This window comes from Humulus lupulus, chromosome 3 (genome assembly GCF_963169125.1).
Source record: "Humulus lupulus chromosome 3, drHumLupu1.1, whole genome shotgun sequence".
Taxonomy (NCBI): Eukaryota; Viridiplantae; Streptophyta; class Magnoliopsida; order Rosales; family Cannabaceae; genus Humulus; species Humulus lupulus.
This window is the reverse complement of record NC_084795.1, coordinates 278,918,384-278,934,301: the sequence shown is the minus strand read 5'-3', so window position 1 is coordinate 278,934,301 and position 15,918 is coordinate 278,918,384. Positions and strand designations below refer to the sequence as shown.

General features: G+C 39.3%; 1 non-coding gene across 1 annotated transcript; it reads right to left on the bottom strand.

The window, feature by feature from the left end:
* Positions 1 to 1,221: 1,221 nt before the first annotated feature.
* LOC133827826 (small nucleolar RNA R71) lies at positions 1,222 to 1,328 on the bottom strand. Its single transcript, XR_009890477.1, has one exon. It is a non-coding gene; the product is annotated as a small nucleolar RNA R71 (small nucleolar RNA).
* Positions 1,329 to 15,918: the final 14,590 nt, after the last annotated feature.

Below are 15,918 nucleotides of genomic sequence, written 5' to 3'. Positions count from 1 at the left end.
CTTGTGCCTCCTATCTATCCTTTTAAATTTTATAGTCGATGGCACTTGTGCCTCCTAGTTTTGTTATAATTTTGTTGTAATTTTATTTATTTTATATCTTTGTTAGTTGACGGCACTTGTGCCTCCTAACATTTGTTGTAATTTTCTTTATTTATATTGTTGTAATTTTTATTTTATTTAAATTCCGCAAATTACTAGTAGATGGCAATTTTGCCTCCTAGCTAGTTGATGGCAATTTTTGCCTCCTAGTCATCTATCTTATGTTTAAGTTGATGGCACTTGTGCCTCCTAGTTTTTACCTTAATTTTGTTATGGTTGATGGCATGCTATGCCTCCCTACTCTTGCCTAAATTTTAGTCTTATTTAATTTTTGCCTTATTTTTCTTTGTCTTCTTTAAATATTTTAGTGTAATATTGTGAAAAATACTTGAAAAAAGAAAAAGAAAAAGAAACCTAAATCTTGTCCTTTCACCATAAGCAAGTTTTGCTTAAAGGAAATTTGAACAAAATTCTCATCCGCCTCTACTAATTAACCTCGGGGAGTTGTTAGTAGTGCGCGAGTAAGTGGAAGCAAATAGGCCTGGGGACAAGTAAACCATAAGAATTATTGTTGTGAAATCTCTAAAAATTCTAAGTATGCTCTGTGGTTGCGGTTTTTAACTGATCTTCCACATCAGAAAATTGCTTGTTTGAGATTATCCTTGTTGCCTTGTTTGTGAAAATTGTATGCATCATTGGGAACGTAACTCTAAAAAATGATTAGTAAAAAGACGTTTATCTTTGCTTGAAATTGAAAGTGTTAGTAAAAATTTGAGCATCATGGAACCTATTGCTAATATTGTTGATGAAAATGTTGTGCCTGAAAAAACTTTGCTTGAATATTTTGCACCTATTTCATCCAATGCTCCTTCATGCATTGTTTTACCTACAACTTCTGCTACTCATTTTGAGCTTAAACCAGCAATCATTCAATTGTTGCCATCTTTTTATGGGTTAGATAGAGAGGATCCTTACATGCATGTCAAAGATTTTTTAGAAATTTGCTCAACATTTAAATTTCAAAATTTTTCTGATGAGTCGGTCAAACTAAGATTGCTTCCTTTTTCATTAAAAGATAAATCAAAAGCTTGGTTAAATTCCCTTCCCACTGGGTCTATAACTACTTGGGATCAACTTTATAATAAATTCTTGTTGAAATTTTTTCCAATGTCTAAAACTGATAGTCTAAGGAGAGAAATCTCCGAGTTTTTTCAAAAAGATAATGAAGAGTTTTATGAATGTTGGCAAAGATTTAAAGATTTATTATTAAAATGTCCTCATCATGGTTTTGAAAAATGGAGACTTGTAAAATATTTTTATGATGGTTTGACTCCCTCTAATCGTCAAATGATTCAATCTATGCATACTGGAAAATTTTTAAAATTTCAAGGACAAGAGGCGTGGGACGCCCTTGAAGATTTATCTGTCAATTCACAACAATGGAATTATTTTGATCCTAGGTCTAGGTCAACTAATTCACCAAAAAGAGGAGGAAGGTATGAAGTAAAAGAAGAAGTAGACTTAAGAACATCTTTAGATAAATTAGCAAGAAAAGTAGAAGCTTTAGCCATAAGCCAAACTATAAACTCTCCAATACAACCAAGAAAAGATGTCTGTTCTATATGTTCTAGTCCGTGCCATAATGCCCAATCCTGTCCTTCCTACCAAGAAGCCTTTTCTGAGGAGGCCAATGCTCTTCATTCTTATGGGAAACCAAATGATAGCCCATTTTCGTCCACCTACAATCCAAATTGGAGAAACCATCCAAACTTTTCATGGAGACAAAACCAACCCCAAATGAATCAAGGGCACCAATACAACACACAAAACCAAGCTCATGCCCCACAAAATCAACCATATCCGCAACAAAGAAAACCTTCCTTAGAAGATACTTTACAACAATTTATGCAATCCACCCAACAAATCCTACAAAATCAATCTCAATCTATTACCAAACTCGAGACACAAGTAGGACAACTCGCCACTGCTTTAGCTGATAGAGAGAAAGGAACATTCCCTAGTCAACCTATCCCTAATCCAAAAGGTCAATATGAGATAGGAAAGTCTAGTCATAATGGAGAAGTCAAATCAATTTCAACTCTTAGGTCTGGAAAGAAAATTGTCAAACCCGATTACATACCCGAGGTTGAAAACGAAAAAGAAAAAGAAAAGAGTCAGTCTTCTAGTTCTAATGCCAATGACTTTTCAAACAAAGAAATTCCAATCCATCATTTCATTCCAAAAGCCCCATTCCCACAAAGATTACTTCCAATTAAAAAAGGTGGCCAATATAATGACATCTTAGAAGTTTTTAAACAAGTTAGTATCAACATCCCTTTCTTAGATGCCATTAAACAAATTCCTGCCTACTCCAAATTTTTAAAGGATCTTTGTACTGTTAAAAGAAACACTAATGTTCCTAAAAAGGCGTTTTTAACTGAACAAGCTAGTTCCATTATTCAATATAAGAGTCTTGTTAAATATAAAAATCCTGGGTGTCCCACAATTTCATGCATTATTGGTGATCATTTTATTAACAAAGCTTTACTTGATTTGGGTGCTAATGTGAATTTATTGCCTTATTCTGTTTATAAGCAACTTGGTCTTGGTGAGCTAAAACCTACCTCTATAACTCTTCAATTAGCCGATCGTTCTGTGAAAATTCCTAGAGGCATTATAGAGGATGTTTTGATAAAAGTTGATAAATTTTATTTTCCTGTTGACTTCATTGTTCTTGATACTCAACCTGTGGAAAATATGCATGCTCAAATTCCTATCATTCTAGGTAGACCATTCTTAGCTACATCTAATGCAATCATAAATTGTCGTAATGGTGTTTTGAAATTATCTTTTGGAAATATGACTGTTGAATTAAATGTTTTTAATGTTGCTAAATCTGTTGAGTGTGAGGAAATACATGAAGTTAACATGATAGATAGTATATGTGAAGATGATGGAAATGACTTACTTGACTTTTGTGAAAAATACTTTGGTATGAACTTACATGTTGATGACTCTAATGATGATGTGAATTCTTTGGTAGAGTCTATACCCTTACATGAAACCAAAGTTGAACCTTTTTCACCCTTAGGTCATGTTCAATCAATTTCTGAGTCTCCAAAATTAGACCTTAAACCTTTGCCAGAAAATTTAAAATATGCTTTTCTAGGAGAGTCTGAAACCTTACCTGTTATCATAGCATCCGCTTTAGATAAAGAACAAGAAGGTAAATTGTTAGATGTCCTTAGAAAACATAAAGAAGCCATAGGTTGGACCATTGGAGACATTAAAGGAATTAGCCCATCCATATGTATGCATAGAATCCATCTAGAAGAGAATGCTAAAACCTCTCGGGAATGTCAAAGAAGATTAAATCCAAATATGAAAGAAGTAGTTAGAGAAGAGGTCATAAAATTGTTAGACGTAGGTATCATTTACCCTATTTCCGATAGTCAATGGGTTAGTCCAGTTCAAGTTGTGCCTAAGAAGTCTGGGATCACAGTTGTTGAAAATGAGAAAAACGAATTAATCCCTACTAGAGTACAAACGGGGTGGAGAGTGTGCATAGATTATAGAAAGCTGAATAACGTTACTAGAAAAGATCATTTTCCATTACCTTTTATTGATCAAATGCTTGAACGATTAGCTGGCCATGCATATTATTGTTTTCTTGATGGGTATTCGGGATATAACCAAATCCCCATCGCCCCAGAAGATCAAGAAAAGACTACTTTTACATGCCCTTTTGGAACTTTTGCATATCGTCGCATGCCCTTTGGATTATGTAATGCACCTGCGACTTTTCAAAGATGTATGATTTCGATTTTTTCTGACATGGTTGAAAGATTTCTTGAAGTATTTATGGATGATTTTTCTGTGTTTGGTTCTTCCTTTGATGAATGTCTGCATCATCTTTCACTTGTTTTAATTCGTTGCAAAGAGAAAAACCTTGTGCTTAACTGGGAAAAATGTCATTTTATGGTTAAAAAAGGAATTGTTTTAGGTCATGTAATCTCATCTGATGGAATAGAAGTTGATAAAGCTAAAGTTGATCTTATTTCAAAACTTCCCCCACCTAAAACTGTGAAAGAAATTAGATCATTTTTAGGCCATGCCGGTTTTTATAGAAGATTTATAAAAGACTTTAGCAAAATTTCTCGGCTTTTATGCCATTTACTTGGAAAAGAAAATGCTTTTGTCTTTGATAATAATTGTCATGTTGCCTTTGAAAAATTAAAAAATTTGTTGACCACAGCACCCATTATTCGACCTCCTGATTGGAAAATACCTTTTGAAATAATGTGTGATGCTTCTGATTATGCTATAGGTGCTGTCTTAGGACAAAGACTTGAAAAAATACCTCATGTAATTTACTATGCTAGCAAAACTTTAAATGATGCTCAATTAAATTATTCCACAACCGAGAAAGAATTGCTTGCTGTTGTTTTTGCATTGGAGAAATTTAGATCTTATTTGTTAGGGTCTAAAATTATTGTCTATTCTGATCATGCTGCATTAAAATATCTCTTGTCGAAAAAAGATGCTAAGTCTCGTTTGATCCGTTGGATCCTGCTTTTACAAGAATTCGACTTAGAAATACGTGATAAAAAGGGATCTGAAAATGTTGTTGCTGATCATTTATCTAGACTAGTTGTTGAAACTTTACATGATTCTACTCCTATCACTGAAACTTTTCCTGATGAACAATTGATGCATGTTTCTTCCTTGCCTTGGTATGCTGATATTGTTAATTATTTGTTCACTAAAGAAATACCATCTCATTGGTCTAAGCATGATAAATCTAAATTTTATTCTGAGGTGAAAAACTTTATTTGGGATGATCCTTACTTGTTTAAATACTGCCCTGATCAAATAATTAGAAGATGCATTCCAAACTGTGATCAATCTAAAATTATATCTTTTTGTCATGATCATGCATGTGGATGACATTTTAGTGGTAAGAAAACAGCTGCTAAAGTTTTACAATGTGGTTTTTATTGGCCTACTATCTTTCATGATACATATGTTTATTGTAAAGCTTGTGAACGTTGCCAAAAGTTAGGAAGTTTAACTAAAAGAAATATGATGCCTTTAAATCTTATTCTTATTATTGACATATTTGATGTTTGGGGCATTGATTTTATGGGACCATTTCCTAACTCTTTTGGTAATCTTTATATTCTTGTTGGAGTTGATTATGTGTCTAAATGGGTTGAAGCTATTGCATGCCACACTAATGACCACAAAGTTGTGCTTCGGTTTTTGAAAGAAAATATATTTTCCCGTTTTGGTTCACCACGTGCTATAATTAGTGATAACGGTACACATTTTTGTAATAGGCCATTTGAACATTTGATGAAACAATATGGCATTACACATAAAGTCTCAACACCATATCACCCACAAACTAGTGGTCAAGTTGAAGTGTCTAATAGGGAAGTTAAGCACATTTTAGAAAAAACTGTGAATCCAACTAGGAAAGATTGGTCCTTAAGACTCACTGATGCATTATGGGCGTATCGTACCGCGTACAAAACACCTATTGGCATGTCACCCTACAGACTTGTGTATGGAAAGGCGTGCCACTTACCTGTTGAGTTAGAACATAGAGCCTTTTGGGCAATTAAGCAGTTAAACTTTTCTTTAGACAAAGCAGGTGAGAAACGAAAGCTTCAACTAAATGAACTAGACGAAATTAGGAATGATGCTTATGACTATTCAAAAAAATATAAGGATCGTATGAAATTTTACCATGATAAAAATATTTTGAGAAAAGATTTTTATCCAGGTCAGAAAGTCCTTTTATACAACTCTCGTTTGCATTTATTCCCGGGAAAGTTACGCTCTAGGTGGTCCGGTCCTTACATTGTTCGTATTGTTTTTCCACATGGAGCTATTGAAATTGAAAATCCTAAAAATGGTGATATATTTAAAGTTAATGGACAAAAATTAAAACCATTTTTAGAATTAAAATCTGATGAAGTGGATGAGATACTCCTTGAGGACCCTGTTTACCATGCTCTTTAATTCCTATGTGATCTTGATAACTTGTGTTTTATTTGTATTGTTGTTTTATGTGTGATTTAATTTTTGTTAGTTGTATCTTGTTCTCTCTTCGCAATGCACAATATCGAGGTACGACCATTCTAAACCTTACACTCTTGTCAATTTTAATTTATATTTATATTTTGACACATTGAGGACAATGCTTAAATTAAGTTTGGGGGTATCGAGTTTTATTGTGTATGTTTGTGTTTTATTTATGTTTTATTGTGTATGTTTGTGTTTTATTTATGTTTTATTGTGTATGTTTTGTGTTTTATTTATGTTTGTTTGAAAAAAAAAAAATTATTTATTTATATGTTGTTGTTTTGTTAATTTTTTTTATTTATTTGTTCATTTTCATAAAAATTAAAAAAAAAATTAATATATTAAAAAAAAAAAAATTGGTGATATTTTTCATTTTCAATGATAAAAATTCTGATTGAGTTTGAAATTAATTCTCTTAAAAATATGAATAATTTTTAAGCTTTGTTTTTAATTATAGGGTCAATTTTGCTTGTAACAAAAATTACATTTTTCATAAACACTCTTATTTCCTATAAGTTTAAGTGAAAAATAATTTTAATGAAAACCTATTTTCTAAAAGCAAAATTGACAATTTAATTAATTACATAAGCTTAACTTTTATTCATAATAATTTATGAGAGTTATTTTCATTGTGCAATTTTTGAGAAAATCATTTTTATATCACCAATAAAAAAAATATATATGTGTATTTTAATTTTTCTTTTGCTTGAGGACTAGCAAAACTTTAAGTTTGGGGGTGTGATAACTCTACAAAATAGAGTTATTTTACCATATTTTATATGCTAATTGTTGCTTAGTTCTTGAGTTTTTAATTAACTTATTAAGTTTTTAAGTAATTTTGCATTTATTAGTCTTATTGTAATTTTCTAGATTTTTATATGTTTTTATAGATATTTTACTGTGTTATGTTATAGTTTAATTATTTAAAATTAATATTGTTAAGTAATGAGTTAAAAGATGAAATTTTGAGCTTAAATGTTATGTAAATTAAATTTTAATTAATGTTTTCATGGGAGTTATATGGTATATTTTATTAATGAAAATATTTAATTTTAATTTAGTTTATAATTTATTTTGTAGGATAATTATTTCATTTGTGGCATTTTTGTGGAAGAAACAAAGAAATTGTAGCATTTTTGTAACAATTTCGGCCCAGCCACGTGAAGCCCAGGCCCGTGCCTCCTGCCCATGCTCCAGCCGGCCCACCATTTCCTCCAAGCCTGCCGTACGGACGCTGAAGCAGTCACCAGCAGCAACAATTGTCCCTAGCTGCCATTCACCAAGCGCCAGGCACCAAGCTTCAGCCAAGCACTCAGCTGAAGCTTCATTCCTTCAGCAGGCCCGCCAGGCCCACTGCCACCCCTGGCCCAGCCCGCCTGCTCCCTGCAGCCGAGACTCACTGCCCAGCCGCCACCTGTCCCATTTTCTCTCAACATTCAGCCTTCTCCTTCTCAGTTTTTGGCTTCTACATCAACCAGCAGCCACCATTTCCTCCTCCACGCCAGCCCAGATTTTGGGCCCAACTCCACCTGCGCCTGCCCAAGGCCCAATCCGAAAGACACTCTCCAACCGTGTGCCTGCCACCAGCCCCTTTATTTTTCTTGAGCCCATAAATAACTCAAGTGTACCATTTGTCCCCTTGTCTAAAAATACCACCTTTTTACCCACTTTTCTACACATTTGTCACCCAAAATCATCACCACTCCTATAATTTACCCCTATTTACCATATTACTATTAATTTAATCAATTTACTTAATTTAAATTGATTATTTTAATAATCTCATTTTGGCTATAAATAAGGGTTTTGAAGACCATTTTTAGGTGCTTAATGTTTTGGTTACCATCTTTTTCTCTCATTTTCTCTCTACCATTCTCTCTTCCATTTGGGTTTTTCAAGAGCATTTTGCAAGTATGTATGTCTTTCATTTTGTAATTTCTACTCTAGTTATGTGCTTCTAATCTTTTTCATAAGATTATTAAGATCATGATGAATCAACTTGTAACTAGGTAATGTTTATGTTGTATGTTGATTTCCCTTGTAATGCAACAAAGTCTGGATTTTTCTTCTTCATATATTTCTTTCATCTTAAATATCTTGTATTTTAGATTGTTAGAACATATTTACACTTTGTTCTTCATTAGTGCGTAAACATAATATTCTTTGTGTAAGATGTGTCATTAAATTGTACACATCCATGCTTAGAACAAAAATATTATGTTTTTCCTTATAAATAATGTTCATTGATTTATTTGTTATTTCATTAGATTGATTTACACTAAATGCTTTGAAATTATAATTTTGAAAAGTGAAGAAAAATCCTATCTTTTTATAAGAAATTTGTGTTTGAAATTATAAATCTTTTTGAAAAAGGATAGTTTAAATTATTTTAACTATCACTAACACTTGGGAATCAATATACTAATAAATATTATTAAACTTACATTTTGTGGATTCTAGTATCTTAATAATCTTTTCTTTTAACACTTATTTTCAACTCATTATTGGTTTGTTTTCATTATCTTAAATAGCTTTATTTTTCAATCTTTTATTTTATGTTCATAATATTAAAACTTATCAATCTTTGGAACTAGGTTAGAATTTATTACTTTTGATTTAAAATAGTTTCATTTTCGATTTTAGACAACTCCTTTGGGTTCGACATCCTTGCTTACGATCACTATTCTATATGGACGATTCGTGCGCTTGCGATATATAAATTTTTAAACATACCCGTTTTGGGTCCATCAGGGGTAGCGAGCAGCGGAGAAGAGACGAGGACCTAAGAGATGTACTCAACGATCGCCGTGAGCGGTATGGCGAGAACGTCCCCCCAGGGACAGAGGCCACATCGATTCCTGCCGCTGTACAGGCCCAGATAGACGCCCTCAACCAGGCAGTGCATCAGCGGGTCGGGGGAAGAACTTCTTACATCGACCACGATAGGAGGAAATGTACTCCTTTCGTACAAAGGATAGCTAATGCCGAAACTCCCAGCAAGTTCAAAATGCCTACACTCCCAAACTTTGACGGATATGGGGACCCAGTGTCCCATGTCAACAAGTTTGAAATTCAGATGGACATTCAGAAAGTGTCCGAAGACGCTCGGTGCAGGATCTTCCCTGCAACACTTTCTGAAGCAGTGCAGGAATGGTTTTTTAAGTTCCCTCCTGCAAGCATAGTCTCCTGGGAAATGTTCGTAAGGGAGTTCTACGGACAGTTCTACGCAGGTCGTGTGCATCCGACCGAGGCAAACCAGTTGGTTGAAATTCGCCAGCAGGATGGGGAGTCAGTGAAGGACTGCATCCAACGTTTTATGCGAGCAGCAGCTGGAGAGAAAACGGTCGGGGACGAAGGCAAAATGATGGCCATAACTGCAGGAGTTAAACGTCGTTCTCCCCTCTGGAAAAGCCTTCGAAAGGAAGGAGTGAGAACTACCCAAGAATTTTTGGACTGGGCTGATCGCTACATCAAGCTCGAAGAAGCCATTGCCGACGATGGAAAGCCCTCAGGCAAGGATAAGAAGGCTTCCGAACCCGCCAAAGCCGCCAATGGGTCCAAACCTAATGGCAACAGCAAGGACAATGGGAACGGTAACGGCAATGGCAAGAATGGTGGAAAACGGCCGTATAACGAGCCTTCCGCCTCCGACAACAAACGAGCCAAGGGTAATCGTTATGAACCTCGGTTCACTAACTACACTGCCCTCGTTGAGTCTCGGGGAGAGGTTTATCAGGCCACAAGTTCGAGTGTGCCCTACAAAAAACCTGGCCCCATTCGAAAGGATATTTCAAAAAGAGACACCACCAAGTTCTGTCGTTACCATAACGACTACGGACATGACACCAATGAATGCAACCAGTTGAAAGACGAAATCAAGTTCCTTATTAGACAAGGACACTTGAGAAGATACGTACGGGCCTCGGGAAATTCCCAACGAGAAGCTCCGGGTGGCAACGAGCAGGCATCCACACGCCAACGCTCGCCACCATTACAGCCTGCCCCCATGGCTGGAACACTCTTAACCATCTGTGGAGGCCCGCACCTCGCGGGAAATAGCGGAAAGGCCAGAGAACGATATGCTCGGACTCTACGCCACGACCAGGACATCGAGATGATGACTGTGGAGGACCGTGCACCAAAAAAGGCTCGGTCAGAAGAAGGAGAGATAACCTTCTCTGATGGCGATGCCCAGCATGTCAGGTTCCCACATTCCGATCCGCTGGTCGTGGACATCCAGATGGCAAACATGATGGTGAAGAAGGTACTGGTCGATACAGGAAGTTCAGTGAATATCCTGTACAAATCAACACTGGAACGCATGAAATTGTCCGTTAAGGACTTGGAACCCTGCAATCAAACGATATACGGCTTCTCTGGAGAAGGACTCGCCCCAGCCGGATTGATCAAACTCCCAGTAACGACGGGTACAGCGCCTGCAACAAGGACATTACTCGCCACTTTCGTAGTGGTCGATTGTCCTTCGGCGTACAACGCCGTTATTGGAAGGCCCATACTGGTTGATCTACAGGCCGTCATCTCTATGTGGCACCTAGCCATGAAGTTCCCAACAGACGCGGGGGTAGGACGCGTGTTGGGGAACCAAAGGGAAGCCAGGGAGTGCTACAACGCCTCAATCACAAAGGCGAAGAGTGTGATGCCGAAGAGCACTACCTCAGATAGGTTGCAGATGGCAGTTGATACACAAGCCCAATCCGGTGATGAAGTCACCAAATAGGGTGTTGCCCAAGGTGAGGATGGAGATTTGGATCCTCGCTTTGGGGATTTTGAAGAAAATGTTGGACCTGTTGAGGACCTGGAGGAGGTCAAACTCAACGAGAAGGACCCAACCAAAGTCGTAAAGGTTGGGAGAAACTTAGAGCTTACCACGAAGAACGCACTGGTGGAATTTTTGCGAAAGAACCAGGAGGTTTTCGCCTGGTCCCATAAAGACATGGCTGGGATAGATCCTGCCATAATCAGCCATGTCCTGAATATAGACAAGACCTTTCCACCTGTGCAACAGAAAAGAAGGTTGCTCGATAAAGATAGATCAAGGGCCTTAAAAGAAGAAGTCGAAAGACTAAAGGAGAATGGGTTCATCAGGGTAGCATTTTATCCATCGCGGGTCTCCAATCCAGTGCTGGTTCCCAAGCCTAACAGCAAATGGCGAACCTGCGTGGATTTTACAAACCTCAATAAAGCCTGCCCAAAAGACTGCTTTCCACTCCCAAGGATCGACCAGCTGGTCGATGCAACTGCCGGACACGAGATCCTCTCGTTCATGGATGCATATTCAGGCTACAACCAGATCAGCATGCATCCCCCTGACGAGGATCACACCAGCTATCAGACCGATACGAGCTTATATTGTTACAAAGTAATGCCCTTCGGACTGAAAAACGCAGGTGCGACTTACCAACGGCTAGTCAACCACATGTTCAAGGAGAAAATCGGTGTAAACATGGAGGTATATGTGGATGACATGCTGGTAAAGTCTAAGAAGGCAGAAGGGCATGTGAGGGATTTACAAGAGTGCTTTGATGTGTTAAATAAGTACCAGATGAAATTAAATCCCCTCAAGTGTTCCTTTGGAGTCGGATCAGGGAAGTTTTTGGGGTTTATCGTAAATTCAAGAGGAATCGAGGCCAACCCCAACAAGATAAAAGCCCTGATCGACATGAAGTCGCTAGAAAGGATCAAAGATGTACAAAGTTTAACCGGGAGGATCGCGGCCCTAAGTAGATTCATTTTGAAATCAACAGACAAGTGTGTTCCTTTTTTCAATCTACTTAGAGGAAACAAGAAGTTTGAATGGACAGGAGACTGCGAGCAAGCATTCCAGGCCTTGAAGGCTCATATGGCACAGCCTCCCATCTTATCAAAGCCGATCGAAGGAGAAACTTTGTTTATTTATCTGGCGATTACTGAAGTTGCTGCCAGCGCGGTGCTAGTGCGAGAGGAAGAAGGTGTACAAAAAGCAGTCTACTATGTCAGCAAGAGACTGATCGGGGCAGAATTGAGATATCCGCCAATCGAGAGGTTAGCATATTGCTTGATCCCTGCCTCTAGAAAGCTACGCCCCTACTTTCAAGCCCATCCTATTACAATTCTAACTGACCAACCCCTTCGGAAAGTCCTCCAAAAACCGGAAGCGACTGGACGATTATTAAAGTGGGCAGTCGAACTGGGACAGTTCGATATAACTTATTCACCGCGAGCAGCAGTCAAGGGACAAGTCTTGGCCGACCTTATTGGAGAGTTCACTGAACTCCCAGACAGCGAGCAGTGCGAACAGCCTGAAGCGCCCGAGCCTCAAGATAAAACTCCTTCGTGGAAGCTATTCACGGATGGCTCATCCAACGAATCCCACGCTGGAGCGGGAGTGATATTGATAATGCCGAAAGGGCATCGATTTCACTGCGCCATCAGGTTCGACTTTACTGCATCAAATAATGAAGCGGAATACAAAGCACTCCTCGCTGGATTGAGAATGGCAAAGGATATGAGCATAAAGACGCTTGATATCTACAGTGATTCACAGCTGGTGATGAATCAGGTCCTGGGAGAATACCAAGCGCGAGGCTTGAAAATGGTGGCCTACTTAAATAAAACAAAAGACTTGCTAGCCCAGTTCACGAAGTACACCCTCCAGCAAATCCCGCGAGATCAGAATTCAAACGCAGATGCCTTAGCCAAACTCGCGAGCGCAAAGGATGTTGACACCTTGAACATCGAGCCAGTAGAAAGACTGAGTAAGCCGAGCATACAAGCCACGAAATCCAGTATGGAGATTCGGATGGAGGATACGTGGATGGCGCCTTTCTTGGAGTATCTGATGAATGGTACGCTGCCAACAGATAGGAACAAGGCTAGAACTCTACAAAGGCGAGCTGCTAGATACATACTGGTCGACGGTGTAATGTACCGAAGAGGATATTCAATGCCACTACTCAAGTGCTTTACACTAGAAAAAGCTAAGGAACTCATGAAAGAGGTGCATGAAGGCTTCTGCGGAGATCACGCTGGGGGGCAGAGTTTGGCAAAAAAGATCCTAAGGCAGGGCTACTTCTGGCCAACGATGAACGAGGATTCCATGGAGTTTGTACGAAGGTGCGATAAGTGTCAAAGGTTCTCGAAGATTCCACGAGCGGCTCCAAACGATTTGAATCAGATGTAAAGTCTGTGGCCTTTTGCAGTATGGGGGATAGATTTGATTGGATCCCTGCCTACAGGGAAAGGCGGAGTAAAGTACGCAGTCGTAGCGGTCGATTACTTCACCAAATGGGCCGAAGCTGAACCACTCGCTACCATCACGACCAAGAAAGTCCTTGACTTCGTTATCAAGAACATCGTCTGTCGATATGGTCTGCCCAGAAAGATAGTTTCAGACAACGGGACCCAATTTGACAGCGATTTATTCACCGATTTCTGCGAAAGACATGGAGTCATTAAAAGCTTTTATTCAGTTGCACACCCTCAAGCGAATGGGCAGGTCGAAGCCGTGAATAAAACTCTTAAGGACACCTTGAAGAAAAGACTCGAAGAAGCTAAGGGAGTGTGGCCAGAGCAATTTCCTGATGTCCTCTGGTCGTATAGAACGTCTCACCGAACTGCGACAGGACATACCCCATTTTCCTTAGCCTATGGATATGAGGCAATGTTGCCTGTCGAGTTAGATCCCCCCTCACATCGACGTCTAACATACGACCAGGATCAGAACAGCCAACTAATGATGGAATCCCTAGACTCGATTGACGAGATACGGGAGAAGGCCCAACTCCGAGTTGCTGCATGCCAACAAAAATTCGCCCGGTACTTTAACTCCAAAGTTAAAGAAAGAAAATTCAACGTCAGAGATTTGGTGCTACGACGAGTTTTCTTAAATACCTGTGACCCTACTGCTGGAGTGCTCGGACCTAATTGGGAAGGACCTTACCAGATTGAAGAAGTCCTTCATCCAGGCACCTACAAACTTGTACGCTTAAACGGAGATCTCGTTCTACGTTATTGGAATGGAGAACACCTGCGCAAGTATTATCAGTGAATAGTCCTTTTTAAAGGGCTGGCTTGTAATAATTTTCTCTTTTTTACAAGTTTAGCAAAGAGGGTTAGCCACGCTGTATGGCTAATCGCTCGTATATGTAAGATTCTATTTCAGAATCACTCGTAAAGACATGATTGAGTCCATTTTTAATACGAGATTATAAGGGACTGTGCGCAGCCAGTCATTCTTGCCAACCTTTGTGAATTTATATTTACAAGTATTTGTTCATTACGTGTGTTGTTTTGCTGTATTACAAGTATCATCTTTTCACACGAACAGAAATGTTCGAACAGGTCATGATCAAGGCAAGTGACCAAGGACTTAAAGCTCCTCGATCACTTGGGGGGCATATAAGGCACATCGATAGCAAAGCATACCCGCAAGGTATGTAAACACATGAACAAAATGAGTGAAAGCATGCTAGAGTACTTAGAGTATTTTTCAAAATTTATATTTTGTTAAATCATGCCAGAGTACTATGCTAAGTTCGGTCATACGGACAAGTGTTATAATAAATGAAAATATTATAGCATCATGCAATCTTTTACACCGCAAGCATCACTGCTTGGATGTAATTGTTCAAGAAAAAGAAAAAAGATTTACTGCCCGTGCAGCAAAGTTTAAAACAAAAATATTGTCTTTACATCACGACCCGTGGGTCGTGTAGCCAAAAGGAAAGAAAAAAAAATGAAAAAGTTTAAGAGGCATTTGGGGCCGGAGGGTCCTGGGCAGCATTCTGGATGACAGCATCCTCAGCAACAACTTCTTCTTCAGCACCAGCCAGGCTTGGGGAAGCAGGGATCCTCGCTCTTGCCTCCTCTTCGGCCAGTTGGGCAGCACAACGCGCCAGCTCGGCATTCCTAACGTCTTCAGAAAGATAGCTGAAGTCGGCACCCTGATTGTGTTTCCAGAAGTTGTAGAAACATCGGAGCGTCGTCCTCTTGTACCTTTCCAGATTTTTGGAGTTGTCAAGCTCCAGCTGCTTCACTTTGCCTTCAAAAGTGGCGATGGCCTCGTCCTTGGACTTGTGCATCTCTTCCAACCTTTTGATTTCGCGAAGATGGGTCACGCTGGAATCTCGATACTGCTGCCTCGACTTTATTGCAGCTTCCTTTGCAGCTTCAACCTCTGACAGCTTAGTCACCGCAGCGTCCCTCTCTCGAGCCATTGCCTCCAACTCTTTGGCGTGCCTAGCCTCTGCAGCCGAAAGCTCCTCAGCTGCCTTCACCTGATGCCTCTCAATGGCCTTTGCCTTAGCTTGCTCAATGGAAGCCTGGGCACGGGTACGAGCAGTAATAGCAGACAGCAAGGCCTGTAAATAAAATAAGAAGGCGTTAGAACCTGTCGTGAAGACTAAAAGACTAAGGCTTGAGAAACAAAGAAGTACTTACGCTGGGAATTTCATTCAGGGCCCTATTCAGGATCAGGTCGACCGACATGTTTTCAGCCTCAACCATTGCATCCTTGACACGGTCGCTTTTACCGATGCGTTCAAGGCGATCCCTGGCTGATCGCAGAGTGCGGCACAAGATTTTGGCCCCGAGAGCTTCTTCCCGAGTAATTTGCTCTCCGGTAGGCGCAGTCAGAGGTTTGAGCGTGGCAGAAGGAATCTGTTTCTCCGTAGGATTCGGAGGATGGGCGGAAGTTTTCCCAGTAGGTGCGTCCCTTGGAGGATCTTCGGTTCAACTCTTTTTGGTGGGCCCCTGGCTGGTCTCGCCGGTGTGCCTCCTTGATGACTTTCG